Below are 18842 nucleotides of genomic sequence, written 5' to 3'. Positions count from 1 at the left end.
GCACCTTGGTAGGCAGGAGCAAATTGGTCTGTATAACTCTATGATGATTACCTCCATGCTCAGTAACATCAGAGAAGTAAACTTTTGAAAATGCAGCACATAATGAAAGATGGAACACTGTTCAGTTTTGAAATGCTTAAAGAGAAACACTTATTAGGAAAACAAGATTTTTATCGGTATTTACAGTTACGACAATACGTTAATAAGGCACTTAAAAATGTAACCAAGGCAAATACATGCTTGATAGAGCTCTTTAAAAAAGAAAATAATTAAGATAATGGTAGTAGAATTATTTCAAGCATGTATAAGGGGTTGTCAAATCTTAAAACACATTCGACCTCATACATTAAAGCAAAATGGGAGAAGGAAGGAGGGATAATTATATCTGAGGAAGAATGGACAACAATATGGAGATATCAATGGAAGTGTACCAATTCACAGAAATGGAGGGAGTTTGGATGGAAAAGCTTGATAAGATATTTTATTACACCCTCTCAGAAATCCCATTATGATAGTAACCTCCCTGTTTGCTGGAGTAATTGTGGAAATCAAAATGCAAATTATTATCATATTTTTTGGGACTGCCATGATATCAAAATCTGTTGGAGGGGTATACACAATGCCCTATAAGACATCTTTAAATGTGAAATACCCTTGGAGAGTAAGACCATATATTTTGGATATATACCTCACGAATGGTTGAAAAGATATAAATATTTAATGAATATACTGTTGGTGGCTGGTAAAAAGACTCTTACTAGGAAATGGTTATCACAGGAGAGCCCAACTTTAAATACGTGGATGGAAATTACAATGGACATTTACAAAATGGAGAAGATAACAGCATCTGTTAATCATAAGTTGGAACAATTTGATTCATACTGGGAAAACTTAACTACATAATGCCTCATAGGCTTGATTTTATTCTCACAAATCAATGAATCTGTTGTAAAAAAAAAGATCACTCCCTACTGGTTTCTTTTAAAGTTCTTTCCTTTTGCTTGTTTTTTCTTTCCACTCTTTTCTATAAGTGTATACCCCAGATAAATACTTTGTGGAGATTTTGTGATATATATGATTATATGATGTATATGTACAATGTCTGAAATACACCTTATGGAAATGTTTGTTTGATGAACTTCAATAAAAAAATAAATTACAAAAGAGAAAATGCAGCACAACCCTGTAGCAAGGAAAGTGGCAAGGCAAGTTTGGGGAACTTAAGTTCCTTACTGTTGTTTTTCTGAATTCAGTGTTAAGCCTGTGATTGATATAGTTACACACAGCTTTTTCTTACATCTTCTCTACAAGAATGGGGATGGAGAAGTATTCGATTGGCTTACTCTGGGTATCATTATTTAAACATCACAATGTTAAACATAATTCTGATCAATATTTTTTCAACAGAACTTAATTATTACTACATGGAGGATTTCACACGCTTGCCTTCCAGCAATTGCATTCAAAATATAAGTGTGAAGGATGTTCATCAACAAATACATACCTTGCTATTTGGCTGAAGCTAAGACTGTTTATAATGCTTTATTTGTGTCCAGAGTCGCTGTAATGAAATCTCAGAATTTTCATTCATGAAAATTGAAAAGATGTTAATAAGCTAAATCTGCACTTGTTAAATTTTTATATATAATAAAGTTTTTGTTGCCTTTTAAAATTATTTTGCTTTGAAATACACTCAGTGACAACTTTATTAGGTACATCTGTACACCTGCTCATTAATGTAAATATCTACAGCTGTGCTTATGCGTGCTGTACCTGATGACCCTGTGATCTCTGCCTCAGTGGCCCTTGTCAGTCTGTTTTTAAAGAGAGTGAACCCTCACAAGGTGGAAGGTCCCCATAGAGTACCTGGTAAGGCTCTGAAAACATGCGCCAACTAACTGGAGGGAGTATTCAAGGACATTTTCAACCTCTCACTGCTATGGGTGGAAGTTCCCGCTTTCTTCAAAAAGGCAATAATTATACCAGTGTCTAAGAAAAATGTGAGCTGCCTTAATGACTATCACCCAGTAGCACTCACATTGACAGTGATGAAATGCTTTGAGAAGTTGGTCTTGACTAGACTGAACTCCCGACCCATTGCAATTTGCCTATTGCCACAATAGGTCAATGGCAGATGCAATCACAATGGCTTTTCACATGGCTTGACCACCTGGACAACACTAACACCTATGTACCTTCCTCTGCAATTGGATCCTCGACTTCCTAACCGGAAGATCACAATCTGTGCAGATTGGTGATAACATCTCCTCCTTGCTGACAATCAACTCTGGGGCACCTCAGGAGTGTGCATTAGCCCACTGCTCTACTCTCTATATACCCATGGCAGTGTGGCTAGGCGTATCTCAGATGGTGACGAGAGAGCATACAAGAGCGAGATATGCCAACTAGTGGAGTGGCGTCACAGCAACAACCTGGCACTCAACATCAGTATGACAAAAGAGCTAATCGTGGATTTCAGGAAGGGTAAGACGAAGGAACACATACCAATCCTCAGAGGGATCAGAAATGGAGAGAGTGAGCAGTTTCAAGTACCTGCGTGTCAAGATCTCTGAGGATCTAACCTGGTCCCAAAATATCAATGTAATTATAAAGAAGGCAAGACAGTGGCTCTACTTCATTAGGAGTGTGAAGAGATTTGGTGTGTCAACAAATACACTCAAAAACTTCTTTAGATGTACCATGGAGATCATTCTGACAGGCTGCCTCACTATCTGGCATGGGCGGGGGGGGAGCTACTACAGAGAACCGAAAGAAACTGCAGAGGGTTATAAATTTAGTTCGCTCCATCTTGGGTACTAACCAGGACATCTTCAAGGAGCGGTGTCTCAGAAGGGCAGCATCCATTATTAAGGATCTCCAGCACCCAGGGCATGCTCTTTTGCACTGTTACCATCAGGTAAGAGGTACAGAAGTCTGAAGGCACACACTCAGTGATTCAGGAACAGCTTCTTCCGCTCTGCCATCCGATTCCTAAATGAGGATTGAATCCTTGGACACTACCTCACTTTTTTAATATATATTATTTCTGTTTTTTGCACAATTTTTAATCTATTCAATATATGTATACTGTAATTGATTTACTTATTTTTGTTTTGGTTTTTTCTTCTATATTATGTATATAACTGCTGCTGCTAAGTTAACAAATTTCACGTCACATGCTGGTGATAATAAACCTGATTCTGATACTGATAATCAGTCAATCATGTGGCAGCTACTCAATACATAAAAGCATGCAAACATGGCCAAACAGGTTCAATTGTTGTTTGGAACCAACAGCAGAATGAGAAGATATGTGATTTCTTTCATCGCTGAGGATTTATCCTGGGCCCAATACATCAATGCAGTTACAAAGAAGACACGACAGCAGCTATATTCCATTAGGAGTTTGAGGAGATTTGGTATGTCAGCAAAGACTCGTAAATTTCTACAGGTGTATTGTGGAAGGCATTCTAACTAGCTGCATCACATTCTGGTATGGAGGGACCACTGCCCAGGATCAAAACAAGCTACAGAAAGTTGTAAATTCAATCAGTTCCATCATGGAGACCTGCCTCTCCAGCATCTAGGACATCTTCAAGGGATGATGCCTCAAAAAGGTGACATCCATCATTAAGGACCCCCATCACCCAGGACACGTCCTGTTCTCTTTGCTACTATCAGAGACCTGAAGACACACGCGCAACAATTTAAGAACAGATTTATCCCCTCTGCCATCCAACATCTGAATAGACAATGAATACTACCTCACTATTCTTTTTCTCTTTTTGCACTATTTACAAACTTATTTAATTTAACATTTATCATATACTTTTTACTATCATTTACATTTATTATTATCATGTATTGCATTGTACTGCCGCTGCAAAACAACACATCATATGCCAGTGATATTAAACCTGATTCTGATACTTGTTTAAGTGACCTTGATGATGGAATAATCGTTGGTTTGATGGCACGGTTTGAGTATCTCAAAAACTGCCGATTTCCTAGGAATTTCACACACGTTTCTAGAGTTACAGAAAATGGAAAAAACAAAAATCATCAAGTGAACAGCAGTTCTGTGGAGGAAAGCACCTTGTTAATGGAAGAGGTCAGAGGAGAATGGCCAAACTGGTTCAAGATGACAGGAGGGTGACAGTAATTCAAATAACTACACATTACAACAGTAATGTGCAGAAGAGCATTTCTAAACACACAACACGTTGAACCTTGAAGTGGATGGGCTACAGCAGCGGAAGACCACAAATATACACTCAAGAACTACCTTATGAGTTACAGGAGGTATCTAATAATGTGGCCACTAAATGTATATCAAATCAGAATAGGTTGAAATCTACTCTCACATATCTGCCACATTCAAAATGGAGCTGTTGTTATGAAGCTCTGACAGAGTAACAACATTATTAACAGATTAAGCTGGTTGTGAGAGAGTGTCCAAGGTTTAATGGAAGTAAAACACTTCACACCAGGAAGCCTGAAGTTCAGTCAAACTTGCTTAGATAATTCCAACCATACCAACAACCATGGGTCCCAGAATTGGCTGCGATGACATTTGGCTCGGGAGTAGATAGCGGCCACTGCTACTCAATTGGGACCTGACTGTGTCTGCACCTCCAGGCACTGACTGGGCTTTGAGGTGGAATAGCCCCTCAATTTCCACGAGGATTCACACTTAAAGAATTGTCACTTCTCTAATGGAGTGACATATTAACTATGTTAATTATGTTGCTGGACAGCATCTAAAGTCAAGAGTTCAAACTTTGTCAAGACTATATCGAGAAGTTATTGAAGGCATTTAATAAAATGCATTATAGATGATAACCATGACATCACAAAAACCATTGCAAGAGAAAACAATCCTTCTGGTGTCCTTCAAGGAAGTAAATCTGCCCTTCTTACATGGTCAAAAACAATGCCTGACTCTGGAGCCACCAATGTGATTAAGGATCATCTTTATTTGCCAATTGCATTTACATGTTGATTTGCTATGGTGTGTTGGTCAGGGTGTGACAGGAAAACAACATATGACAAATATAAAGGATAAGTAATTGCATGAAAAGTAAAGTTAGAGGTTAAAGGACCATGCCAGAGTAGCATAGAGCTGGGAGTTCAGATCCGACACTATCTGTAAAAAGTTTGTGCATCTTTCCCGTGACAGCATGGATTGTCTCCTGATGCTCCAGTTTTCTCCCACAGTTCAGAGACATACAGGTTCATAGGTTAACTGGTCATTGTAAGTTGTCCTGTTAAATAAGTGGGTTGCTGGCAATGTGGCTTGTTGCACAGGAAGGACCAGAACCACACTGTATCGCTAACTAAATAAATAAATAAATAAATAAATAGAATGTACGTAAATACACAAGTGCCAGCATGTGTTTACAATGTAAACAGCATTATAAAAAGCAGTTTAAAGTATCTAAAGCACAATGCAGTAACAGGGGTTGAGGGTAATGGATAGAGGGGGATGGATTGGAGGCTAATTAGGATTGTTGATCAGATTAACTGCAGAGTGGAAGAAACTTTTAAGATGGTGTGAAGATTTTTTTTCTGTTTTAATTGCCCCATAGCACATCCAGAAGGGAGTCAAGTTCCCAAGTTTATCAAGAAGTTAATTTCTTTTGACTTTTGCAACAACCAGAAGTATTCCAGTTTTACCTACATTTAGCTTTAGAAAATTGTAGCACAATCGTTTGTTTATTGTAGTCATAGTCATACCAGAAGTCAGAGATATAGTGTGTTATCATGGTCAGGCTCAACCGAGATATTCTATATTGAATCAATTGTATATAACAAAATAGAATTGCAATGACAACATAGATTAAAAATCGAACTGATTAAAGAGGAGAGAATAATAATGTTGTGTCAACTCGACATTGTTTTCTGGTGGGTACTTCATTTCTTGCAAAGGAACAAAAGCTTCTTTTTTTTTTTAACTGGGGGCTCATTGCTTCCCAGAATCAGCTCAGTGAACTCTACATACACACAGTTATTTTTACTTGTAGTACTTGTTGTTATTTAAGTAAATTAGCAAGCAGTAATGAGATGGATGACAGCAGGTCTGTTCTTGGAGGTCGTTGTTGGGCAGAATATTCAATAATAATGTTTTGAAGAGCTGCTTGTGGTATGCAATGTTCCAAAATGAAATTAGAGATCTTTGTCAGAACAATTGTTTGTCAAAAAAATTATGTGAATCTGGAATTCCATTTCCATGGAGTATTACATAAATGTACTGTAGGAATGATACTAAACTTAATTCTCTAAGACCATAAGACATAGGAGCAGAATTAGGCCATCAAGTCTGCTCCGTGATTTCATCATGGCTGATTTATTATCTCTCTCGATCCCATTCTCTTGACTTCTCCCCGTAACACAGAAACGTAGAAAACCTACAGCACAATACAGGTCCTTCGGCCCACAAAGTTGTGCCAAACACATCTCTACCTTAGAACTACATAAGCTTTACCCATAGCCCTCTGTTTTTCTAAGTTCCACATAGCCATCCAGGAGACTCTTAAAGGACCCTATTGTTTCTGCCTCCACCACCACCGCCGGCAGCCCATTCCACATACTCACCACTCTCTGCGTTAAAAACTTACCCCTGTCATCTCCTATCTACCTACTTCCAAGCACCTTAAAACTATGCCCTCTCGTGCTAGCCATTTCAGCCCTGGGGAAAAGCCTCTGACTATCCACATGATCAATGCCTCTCATTGTCTTGTACACCTCTATCAGGTCACCTCTCATCCTCTGTCGCTCCAAGGAGAATAGGCCAAGTTCACTCAAAATATTCTCATAAGGCATGCTCCCCAATCCAGACAACATTGTTGTAAATCTCCTCTGTACCCTTTCTATGGTCTACATCCTTCCTCTAGTGAGGCAACAAGGATTAAGCATAGTACTCCAAATGGGGCCTGACAGGGTCCTATATAGCTGCAATATTACCTCTTGGCTCTTAAACTCAATCTTGATGAAGGTCAATGCACTGTATGCCTTCTTAACCACTGAGTCAACTTGCTTAGCAGCTTTGAGTGTCCTATGGACTCAAACCCCAAGATCCCTCTGATCGTCCACACTGCCAAGAATCTTACCATTAATGCTATATTCTGTCATCATATTTGACCTACCAAAATGAACCACCTCACACTTATTTGGGTTGAACTCCATCTGCCACTTCTCAGCCCAATTTTGCATCCTATCAATGCCCCGTTGTAACCTCTGACAGGCCTCCACACTATCCACAACACCCCCAACCTTTGTGTCATCAGCAAATTTACTAACCCAACTCTCCACTTCTTCATCCAGGTAATTTATAAAAATCATGAAGCGAAGGGTTCCCAGAACAGATCCCCGAGACACACCACTGGTCACCGGTCTCCATGTAGAATATGACCTGTCTATAACTACTCTTTGTCTTCTGTGGGCAAGCCAGTTCTGGATCCAGAAAGCAATGGTCCCTTGGATCCCATGCCTCCTTACTTTCTCAATAAGCCTTGCATGAGGTACCTTATCAAATGCCTTGCTGAAATCCATATACACTACATCTACTACTCTACCATCAATGTGTTTAGTCACATCCCCAAAAAATTCATTCAGGCTCGTAAGGCACGACCTGCCTTTGACAGAGCCATGCTAACTATTCCTAATCACATTATGCCTCTCCAAATGTTCATAAATTCTGCCTCTCAGGATCTTCTCCATCAACTTACCAACCACTGAAGTAAGACTCACTGGCCTATAATTTCCTAGGCTATCCCTACTCCCTTTTTGAATAAGGGAACAACATCCACAGCCCTCCAATCCTCCAGAATCTCTCCCGTCCTCAATGATGAAGCCAGAGGCTCAGCAATCTCCTCCCTCACTTCCCACAGTAGCCTGGGGTATATCTCATCCGGTCCCAGTGACTTATCCAACTTGATGCTTTCCAAAAGCTCCAGCACATCCTCTTCCTTAATATCTACATGCTCAAGCTTTTCAGTCCACTGCAAGTCATCCCCACAATCTCCAAGGTCCTTTTCCGTAGTGAATACTGAAGCAAAGTATTCATTAAATACTTCCGCTATTTCCTCTGGTTCCATACACACTTTTCCACTGTCACACTTGATTGGTCCTATTCTCTCATGTCTTATCCTCTTGCTCTTCACATACTTGTAGAATGCCTTGTAGTTTTCCTTAATCCTGTCCACCAAGACCTTCTCATGGCACCTTCTGGCTCTCCTAATTTCATTCTTAAGATCCTTCCTGTTACCCTTATAATCTTCTAGATTCCTATCATTACCTAGTTTTCTGAACCTTTCATAAGCTCTTCTTTTCTTCTTGACTAGATTTACAATAGCCTTTATACACCACAGATCTTGTACATCCTTTCCATGTCTCATTGTCTCCATGTCTCACCTACTCAGAACCCCACACAAATATCCCCTGAACATTTGCAACATTTATTCCTTAGGTTTCCCTGAAGACATCTGTTTCCAATGTATGCTTCCAAGTTCCTGCTTAATAGCCTCATATTTCCCCTTACTCCAATTAAATGTTTCCCTAACTTGACTGTTCCTATCCCTCTCCGATGCTTTGGTAAAGGAGATAGAATTGTGATCACTATCTCCAAAATGCTCTCCCACTGAGAGACCTGACACCTGACCAGGTTCATTTCCCAATACCAGATCAACTACAGCCTCTCCTCTTGTAGGCTTAACTACATATTGTGTCAAGAAACCTTCCTAAACACACCTAACAAACTCTACCCCATCTAAACCCCTCACTCTAGGGAGATGCCAATCAATATCTGGGAAATTAAAATCTCCCACCACAACAACCCTGTTATTACTCCTTTCCAGAATCTGTCTCCCTACCTGCTCCTCGATGTTCCTGTTACTATTGGATAGTCTATCCTATTCCTAACTTCTACCCATAGAGACTCCATAGACAACCCCTCCATGACTTCTTCCTTTTCTGCAGCCATGACACTATCTCTGATCAACAGTGCCACACCCCCACCTCTTTTGCCTCCCTCCCTGTCCTTTCTGAATCATCTAAAGCCTGGCACTTGAAGTAGCCACTCCTGTCGCTGCACCATCCTTTGACATTTTGACACTCTGGCTAACCTAGAACTTATCAAACGCCACCTTAAATATACTCAATGACTAGGCCTCCACGGGCATCTGTGGCAATGAATTGCAAAGATTTACCACCCTCTGGCTGAAGAAATTCCTCCTCATCTCTGTTCCAAATGGACATCCTTCTATTCTGAGGCTGTACCCTTTGGTCTTAGACTCCTCCACTGTATGGAACATCCTCTCCACATCCACTGTATCAATATTCAATAGGTGTCAATTTGATCCCTCATCATGCATCTAAGGATGAAGGGCCACGAGGTGTACATTGTGAAGATGAGATCATTTCGCCCAATTTCAGGCACAAGTTTGGTGACACGCATTCCAATGTTTATTAATGATTGAAAGCATTTGATTGAAAATGACAATGGCAATTGAATAAGTCGACCCAAAGAAAGATGTGGACATTCAAAATGACTGATGATGGGATAAAATCCTTTACTTATCTATCTTTGCCTTATAGCAATGTACTCAGGAAAATGATGTACCAATTAAGCTGATTCCACATATCTGCTGGAGATATGGATAATAAACATTAATTGTTTATTAATTCCCATGAATACTGATCAACCTGCTGAGTTCCTCCAGCACTCCACATGCGCTGCTCTGGACCTCCAGCGTTTCTGAATCACTGGTGTTATATCTTACCACGTCAGGTCAGCTTCAGCAGCATGGGCACGTGTTCATTCATTCCATTCACTGTAACTATTGACAGCAATACACAAGACTTGTCCCTGGCATTCTGTCTGTTGACCCATAATCACATAAACAGTGTCTTTTTGTATTTGAGTTCCAACAATGCTCTCAAGTGCATAACCTTCCTTAACCACTCTGCCTGTTAATGTCTGTCCAGCATTCGACACTGGATGGGCAGGTCTTCAGACGGACACTTCTGACCCCACCATAAACTCCATTGCCCAGTCACCAGATCTATCCCTTTCACCAGCATCATTCTGAAACTAAGCAAAATGTTTCACAGCAACAAACAATTTGCTGGAAGACGTCTGTAGCTTGAGATAAATCCATGGAGAAAAAAAGGAATCATCTTGAGTGAAAACTCTGTTCTAGGACCCACAATGCCAATATTCTCTCTTCTCTCCTCTCCTGCATCTACCATCAGACACAAGGACAGCTTTTCATTCCACTGTTAGCAGACTCAGATTAACTTATAAACCATTGACCTCCCATTTTACATCATTGTGGTCCTTTATTTGTCTTGTGCAGTGCACTTTCTCTATAACTAATATTCAAAGTTCAAAGTAAATTTATTATCAAAGTACATTTATGTCACCATATACTAGCCTGACATTCATTTTCTTGTGGGCATTCACAGTAAACACAAAGATACACAATAGAATCAATGAAAGACTGCACACAAGAAAGACAAACAATCGTAAGACCATAAGAGATAGGAGCAGAATTAGGCCATCTGGCCATCGAGTCTGCTCCAGCATTCAATCACGGCGGATCATTTTTTTCTAACCCCTCCTCAACCCCAGTTTCCAGCCTTCTCCCTGTAACCTTTGACGCCATGTCCAATCAAGAACCGAACAATCTCTGCCTTAAATACACCCAATGACCTGGCCTCCACCCAGAGATCAAGATTACAGGGTACCTTAATTAACTTAGTTGTATAAAATCAGACATTTTAAATCTACATCAACCATGATGATAATTAAACTATAACTGCTAGTGTCCTGTCTAAATTAAGGGAGAACAGAAAATTGCAGTATTTAATATTTAATTTTATTAACTGCAATAAACTGCAAAAGGCTGGGGGAGTTTTTGTTTCTTGGTGTGACAAACTCTTAAAGGAGAGAGACAGTTTTAAAAATGTTTTAAAACATTAAAATCATCTGCTATATTATGTTTGTAGAATGTTGTATTTTAGAACCCACTTAAGAGTGCTGAGAGTGGTGAGAGTGTGGAACGAGCTGCCAGAGAAAGTGGTGGATGCAGGTTCAATAACAGCTTTGAAGAGAAGTTTGGATAACTACATGGATATGAGGGATATGGAAGTCTATGGTCCAGGTGCAGGTAAATGGAATAATTAGGTATGGGCTAGATGGACTGAAGGGCCTTTTTCTCTCCTGTAGTGCTCCATGACTCTGAATTTATCAAGGTAGAACAAATGAGCAATGCAGAAGAAACATGACTAACATGCAAGATCTCAGAAGACCTTGTACTTATGTTATACTTTTCACAGCTCCAAATATCATCAGGTGTTTAGATAGATAGATACTTTATTGATCCCAAAGGAAATTACAGTGTCGCAGTAGCATTACAAGTGCTACAGATATACAAATATATAAATCAAAATCAGAACCAGGTTTATTATCACAGGCATGTAACATGAAATTTGTTAACTTAGCAGCAGCAGTTCAATGCAATACATAATCTAGCAGAGAGAAAAAAATATAATAATAAATAAACAAGTAAATCAATTATGTATATTGAATAGATTTTTAAAAACATCCAGAAACAGAAATACTGTATTTTTTTTTTAAGTGAGGTAGTGTCCAAAGCTTCGATGTCCATTTAGGAATCCGATGTCTGTGGGAAAGAAGCTGTTCCTGAATCACTGAGTGTGTACCTTCAGGCTTCTGTATCTCCTACCTGATGGTAACAGTGAGAAAAGGGCATGCCCTGGGTGTTGAAGATCATTAATAATGGATGCTGCCTTTCTGAAACACCGCTCCCTAAGGATGTCCTGGGTACTTTGTAGGCTAGTGCCCAATATGGAGCTGACTAGAGTTACAACCTTCTTTCAGTCCTGTGCAGTAGCCCCTCCATACCAGACAGTGATGCAGCCTGTCAGAATACTCTCCACTGTACATCTATAGAAGTTTTTGAGTGTATTTGTTGACATGCCAAATCTCTTCAAACTCCTAATATAGTCGCAGTTTTGCCTTCTTTATAACTACATCGATATGTTGGGACCAAGTTAGATCCTCAGGGATCTTGACACCCAGGAACTTAAAGCTGCTCACTCTCTCCACTTCTGATCCCTGTATGAGGATTGGTATGTGTTCCTTTGTCTTACCCTTCCTGAAGTCCACAATCAGTTCTTTCCTCTTACTGACGTTGCCAGGTTGTTGCTGCGGTACCATTCCACTGGTTGGCATATCTCACTCTTCACTCAAATGTTAGAAGAGAAGTAAGAAAGAATAAAAAATAAGTTACCTCAAACAGGAGGGGTCATCACTTTCCTAGCTATAGATTGACTCATTATAGAGTCTAATGGCCAAGGTTAAGAATGACCTCATATAGTGTTCTTTGGAGTAGCACATTTGTCTTAGTCTATTATTAAAAGTGCTCCTCTGTTCAGCCAAGGTGGCATGCAGAGGGTGAAAAACGTTGCCAGAATTGCCAGGATTATCCATAAGGTTCTTTGTTCTACCTCAGCCTCTAGTGTGTCCATTTTGATTCCTACAAAAGAGCCAGCCTTTCTAAAGAGTTTATTGAGCCTGTTGGCATCACCCATGTTGATGCCATTGCCCCAGCACACCACCACATAGAAGATTGTACTAGCGACAACAGACTTGTAGAACATGTGAAGGAGAGGTCTGCATACTCCGAAGGACCTCAGTCTCCTCAGGAAGTAGAGGCGACTCTGGCCCTTCATATACTCAGCCTCTGTGTTGCTGCTCCACTCAAGCTTGTCATCCAGCTGCACCCCCAGGTACTTGTAGGTCCTCAGCACATCCACTTGCTCACCATCAATAGTAACAGGGAGCAGTGCAGGCTAAGTCTTCCTGAAGACCATCACCATCTCCTTTGACTTACTGATTTTAAGCTGCAAATGATTCAGCTTGCACCATTTGACAAAGTCCTCCACCAGCGCCCTGTATTCATCCTTCCATCCTCCCTTTATACACCCAAATATTGCTGAGTCATCAGAGAATCTCTACAGAGTTGTATCTGAAGTCTGAGGTATACAAGGTAAACAGGAGGAGAGCCTATACAGTCCCCAGTGGGGTCCCAGTGCTGCTGATAGCCATGTCTGACACACAGCTCTGAAGCTGCACAAACTGTGGTCTGCCAGTCAGGTAGTGCATTATCCAGGATACAATGGAAGCGTCAATCTGCATTGAATGAAGCTTTCCTCCAGCAATGAGGGCTGTATGATATTGAAAGTATTCCAGGTTGAAAATGCACTGGAGGACTCCACAAGGATGCCCAGCATACTCCTTCAGGACCTTGGTGTTCGCGCCATCCAGTCCTAAAGCTTTGCCGTGTCTGAGTTTCCCGTGAGCCTTTCTCATCTGCTCAGTGGTGAAGATGAGTCTACGATGACTGGGAAGTTGGTGGGAGGTGGGGGCTGGGAGATATGAAGATGGGGACCATAGCAGTTCTTGTGTGGAAGGTAGGTGAAGGGCAAAGAGGGGATGTGGACAGTGGTAGCCTGTGTTAACCATGAACATGTTGAACTGGAGGAGGAAGAAGCGAGGGGGGGAGGTGTTGGTGCTGAGGGAGCATTGGGTGCCTCAGCACCTAGTCTGGTGCGTTGAGGGGGATACAAATAGTAGGGCATTGTCAAACTTTCACAACCGATGAAGTAATTTGTCAAGTGACATCAATGTCATCATTATGTGCCGTGTCGTATGTCTCATGACTATGGTTGTCCTTGGCAAATTTTGCCATTATCTTTTTCTGGCCAGTGTCTTTACAAGGCGGGTGACCACAGCCATTATCAATACTCTTCAGAGATTGTCTGGCTGGCGTCAGTGGTCACATAACTAGGATTTGTGATATGTACCAGCTGCTCATACTACCATTCACCACCTGCCTCCATGGCTTCACGTGACCCTGATCAGGGAAGTAGGCAGGTGCTACATCTTGCCCAAGGGTGACCTGCAGGCTGGCAGAGGGAAGGAGTGCCTTTGATAGTGACATATCTCCAGCCCACCACCCTTTTCAAGTGCAGTCACTGGTAAAGCAGAGAAGCATGGTGACTGTGGTGAAATAACTAGTTTGTTGATCTAGCTGATAAATATTGGCCAGAGGGCACTCCCCTTGTTTTTTTTCATACATTCTAGGTAATACAAGCTACAATGTGGAACAGGCCCTTCTGGCCACACTGCCTAGCAACCTCCAATTTAACATGAGCCTAATCACGGGACTATTTACATTAACTAATTAACCTATTAACCGGTATGTCCTTGGACTGTAAGAGGAAATCAGAGCACCCGAAGAAAACCCATGCATTCCTTACGTAGGATGTACAGATTCCTTACAGATGATATCAGGATTGATCGCCAAACTCATATACCCCAAGCTGTAATAGCATAACGTTGACGTTGTACTACTGTGGCACCTTAGTTTGTTATCTCATCTGAAGCACAATATAGACCTGGCCAGGTAAAGGTGGCAGAATTTTTATCCTAGATTGAATAAGCTGGAGCTGTTTTCCTAGAGTGCAGGAAGCTGAGATGTGGCTTTATAAGGGTTTATAAAATCATGAAAAATATAAATAGGGTGGGCAGTCACAGTCTTTTTTTCCCAGGATCTAAAACAAAGAAGGCATAGGTTTAAGGTGAGAGGGGAAAGATCTAAAGAGGGCTTGAGGGACATGTTTTTCAAACAGGTAGTCGTGGTACAAGTACAATGTTTAAAAGATATCTGTCCTATCACCTTCCAGCTTGACCTTCTTCTCCTCCCCCTACCTTTATATTCTGGCATCTACCCCTTTCTTTTCCAGTTCTGATGAAAAGTTTTGGCCCAAAACGTCAAAAGATATTGCCTGACCTGCTGATGTCCTCCAGCATTTTGTGTGTGCTGTTCTGGATTTCCAGCACCTGCAGAATCTTTTGTGTTTATGATTTAGATAAGGACATGATTAGGAAATATTTAAAGGAATATGGGCCAAAACACAGACAAGTGGGGCTGGCTCAGACAGACAATTTGTTTGTTATGGACCAGCTTGGCTGAAAAGCCTCTTTCTGTCTTGTATATTTGTATGACTATGGCAAAACTTCTAAGGTATACTTTCATCAATGAAAACAGGATTCAGCACTCCATGCAAGCGTATACAATTTTGATAAGAAGTTTAAACTTCTAAACTTAAATGAGAGTATGACCAGGAAAATGAAGAAATTATCATTATAGAGCAGGAGCTCCCAACCTAGTGTCCACTGACCTCTTGCTTAATGGTATTGGTCTATGTCATAAAAAAAAGATTGGGAACCCCCCTGCTAATGGAAGAGCATGACCCTCCATGGAAGACATTTGCACAATCTGAGTAGACTAGTTGTCGACAAGGAAGTGTGGAACGCCTGGCTCAGAGTTGAAGAGCTCTTCACAGAAACAGAGAGGCTCCTTGAGGCAATACAGGACCAGGCAGTTAACAGACAAATTATCAGAAATACATAATACAAGACCAACAAATACAAGAAATGTAGAAAAAGCCAAAAGAAACCAGAAGCAATCCAACACATTACAGGATCCTGCAGTAGTTTAACTCAATCTGATTATTTACACCAGCACAATCAAGTGGCAAACATCATTCCCCAAAATCTTGCTTTAAAATACAAACTCATAAAAGAAATCATATCTTACTATAAATACAACCCTGATCCAGTTTTAGAATCAGAGTCCTACAAATTATATTATGACCAATACATGATTACAGATAGGATCATCCAGAATAACTATCCAGGTATAATATTACAAGTTAAACAAGCAGGAACAATTTACTTAATAGATTATAACCATTCCAAACACACGTAACACACAGAAATCACTAAGTGAAAAACATAAGAAATATGCTGAATTAAAAGAGGAAATTGAAAGACTATGGAACATGAACAGGATGTTACTAGGATGTTACCTGGGTTTCAGCACTTGAGTTACAGAGAAAGGTTGAACAAGTTAGGTCTCTATTCACTGGAGCGTAGAAGGTTGAGGGGGGATTTGATCGAGGTATTTAAAATTTTGAGAGGGATAGATAGAGTTGACGTGAATAGGCTGTTTCCATTGAGAGTAGGGGAGATTCAAAGGAGAGGACATGATTTGAGAGTTAGGGGGCAGAAGTTTAAGGGAAACACGAGCGGGTATTTCTTTACTCAGAGAGTGATAGCTGTGTGGAATGAGCTTCCTGTAGAAGTAGTAGAGGCCAGTTCAGTTGTGTCATTTAAGGTAAAATTGGATAGGTATATGGACAGGAAAAGAATAGGGGGGTTATGGGCTGAGTGCGGGTAGATGGGACTAGGTGAGTTTAAGAGTTCGGCACGGACTAGGAGGGCCGAGATGGCCTGTTTCCATGCTGTGACTGTTATATATGAACAGAATATAGATTGTCCCAAAAGTAATATCTAGAATTGGTGTCATCCTGAAGCAACAGCATTAAAGAATTAGGCCTTCACAGTAATACCTACATAAAACTCCAGAAAGCCACAATTCTGAACACTAAAATAGTCCTTTAAAATGTGACAGTTATTTCTTCGGCAGTTTGAACGGGGCACGACTGCGCAAGCGTGTGGAGGTCAGCCAGTGAAAACAGAGGGAAGAGTTTAAAAAGAAGACAGATTTACAGAGCAGGCAACGGAGTAGAGGGAGACTGAGTAAGAAGGCTTCGGCTCAACAGGACCTAGGTGATAAAGGGTTGAGGCGAGGTAGGTTATCTGTTTAGAATTCAGACAAAGTATGTGTGTGAGGCCAGTTTTCTGTGCTTGGTGTCAGATGTCGGAGGTCCTGAAGACTCTCAGCCTCCCAGACGACCACATCTGCACCAGGTGCATTGAACTGCAGCTCCTTAAGAACCGCGTTAGGGAACTGGAGATGCAGCTCGATAACCTTCATCTGGTCCGGGAGAGTGAGGAGGTGATAGAGGAGCTATAGGCAGGTAGTCACCCTGGGACCCCAGGAGACTGAGAAATGGGTAACGGTCAGGAGAGGGAAGGGCAAAGGCAGATTCTAGAGAGTACCCCACTGGCTGTACCCCTTAAAAATAAGTACTCCTGCTTGAGTACTGTTGGGGGAGATGGCCTACCTGGGGGAAGCAACAGTCATTGCATCTCTGGCACAGAGTCTGGTCCTGTGGCTCAGAAGGGTAGAGAAAGGAAGAGGATGGCAGCAGTGATAGGGGACTCTATAATTAGGGGATCAGATAAGCAATTCTGTGGACGAAGGAAAGAAACACAGGTGGTAGTTTGCCTCCCAGGTGCCAGGGTCTGTGATGTTTCAGATCGCATCCACGATATCTTGAAGTAGGAAGGAGAACAGCCAGAGGTCGTGGTACATATTGGTACCAACAGCATAGGTAGGAAAAGGGAGGAGGTTCTGAAAACAGACTACAGGGAGTTAGAAAGGAAATTGAGAAGCAGGATGTCAAAGGTAGTAATCTCAGGATTACTGCCTATGCCATATGACAATGAGTATAGGAATAGAATGAGATGGAGGATAAATGCGTGGCTGAGGAATTGGAGCAGGGGTCAAGGATTCAGATTTCTATTTCATTGGGACCTGTACAAAAAGGACAGGTTGCACTTTAATCTGAGGGGGACCAATATCCTACAGGTAGATTTGCTAAGACTACTGGGGAGTGTTTAAACTAGAATTGCTGGAGGTTGGGAACCGAACTGAAGTGATGGTTGAAAGGGAGGTTGGTTCACAAATGGAGAAAGCTTGGAGACAGTGAAAAATGGAGGATAGGCAGGTGATAGAGAAGGGACGCGATCAGACCAACGCTTTGAGATGTTTCTATTTTAATGCAAGGAGTGTTATGCGCTTAGAGTGTGGATCAGCACTTGGAGCTATGATGTTGTGGCCATTACAGAGACTTGGATGGAGCAGGGGCAGGAATGGCTACTTCAAGTGCCAGGCTTTAGATGTTTCAGAAAGCACAGGGAGGGAGGCAAAAGAGGTGGGGGCGTGGCACTGTTGATCAGAGATAGTGTCATGACTGCAAAAAAGGAGGAAGTCATGGAGGGGTTGTCTACAGTGTCTCTGTGGATGGAAGTTAAGAATAGGAAGGGGTCAATAACTGTACTGGGTGTTTTTTTATAGACCATCCAATAGTAACAGGAACATCAAGGAGCAGGTAGGGAGACAGATTCTGGAAAGGAGTAATAATAACAGTGTTGTTGCGGTGGGAGATTTTAATCTCCCAAATATTGATTGGCATCTCCCTAGAGTGAGGGGTTTAGATGGGGTGAAGTTTGTTAGGTGTGTTCAGGAATGTTTCTTGACACAATATGTAGATAAGCCTACAAGAGGAGAGGCTGTACTTGACCTGGTATTGGGAAATGAACCTGATCAGGTCTCTTTGTGGGAGAGCAGTTTGGAAATAGTGATCACAATTCTATCTCCTTTACAGTAGCATTGGAGGGAGATAGGAACAGACAAGATAGGGAAACGTTTAATTGGAGTAAGGGGAAATATGAGGCTATCAGGCAGGAATTTGGAAGCATAAATTGGAAACAGATGTTCTCAGGGAAACAAACAGAAGAAATGTGGCAAATGTTCGAGGGATATTTGCGTGGGGTTCTGAGTAGGTACATTCCAATGAGACATGGAAAAGATGGTAGGGTACAGGAATCGTGGTGTACAAAGGCTGTTATAAATCTAGTCAAGAGGAAAAGAAGAGCTTACAAAAGGTTCAAAAAACTAGGTAATGATATGAATCTATCATAACAATAATCATATTGATTATAAGGCTAGCAGGAAGGAGCTTAAGAATGAAATTAGGGGATCCAGAAGGTGCCATGAGAA

The 18842-nt window shown here is 41.2% G+C and overlaps 1 protein-coding gene across 7 annotated transcripts in view; it reads left to right on the top strand.

Moving 5' to 3' along the window:
• The window catches only part of LOC132378006 (caM kinase-like vesicle-associated protein), a 212848-nt gene that overhangs the window by 10565 nt on the left and 183441 nt on the right, over positions 1-18842 (top strand). The window contains exon 1 of one of the 7 annotated variants that reach the window (XM_059944597.1): positions 4686-4690. The exons of the other annotated variants lie outside the window; for them this stretch is intronic. The gene's annotated coding sequence lies outside the window, so the exon portion shown is untranslated. Of the gene's footprint in view, positions 1-4685; positions 4691-18842 lie in introns of those variants that run through there. 7 annotated transcript variants of the gene reach the window in all.

The sequence above is a fragment of the Hypanus sabinus genome, chromosome 19 (assembly GCF_030144855.1).
Source record: "Hypanus sabinus isolate sHypSab1 chromosome 19, sHypSab1.hap1, whole genome shotgun sequence".
Taxonomy (NCBI): Eukaryota; Metazoa; Chordata; class Chondrichthyes; order Myliobatiformes; family Dasyatidae; genus Hypanus; species Hypanus sabinus.
Note: the sequence above shows the minus strand (reverse complement) of the source record. Positions and strands in the feature narration are given on the sequence as shown.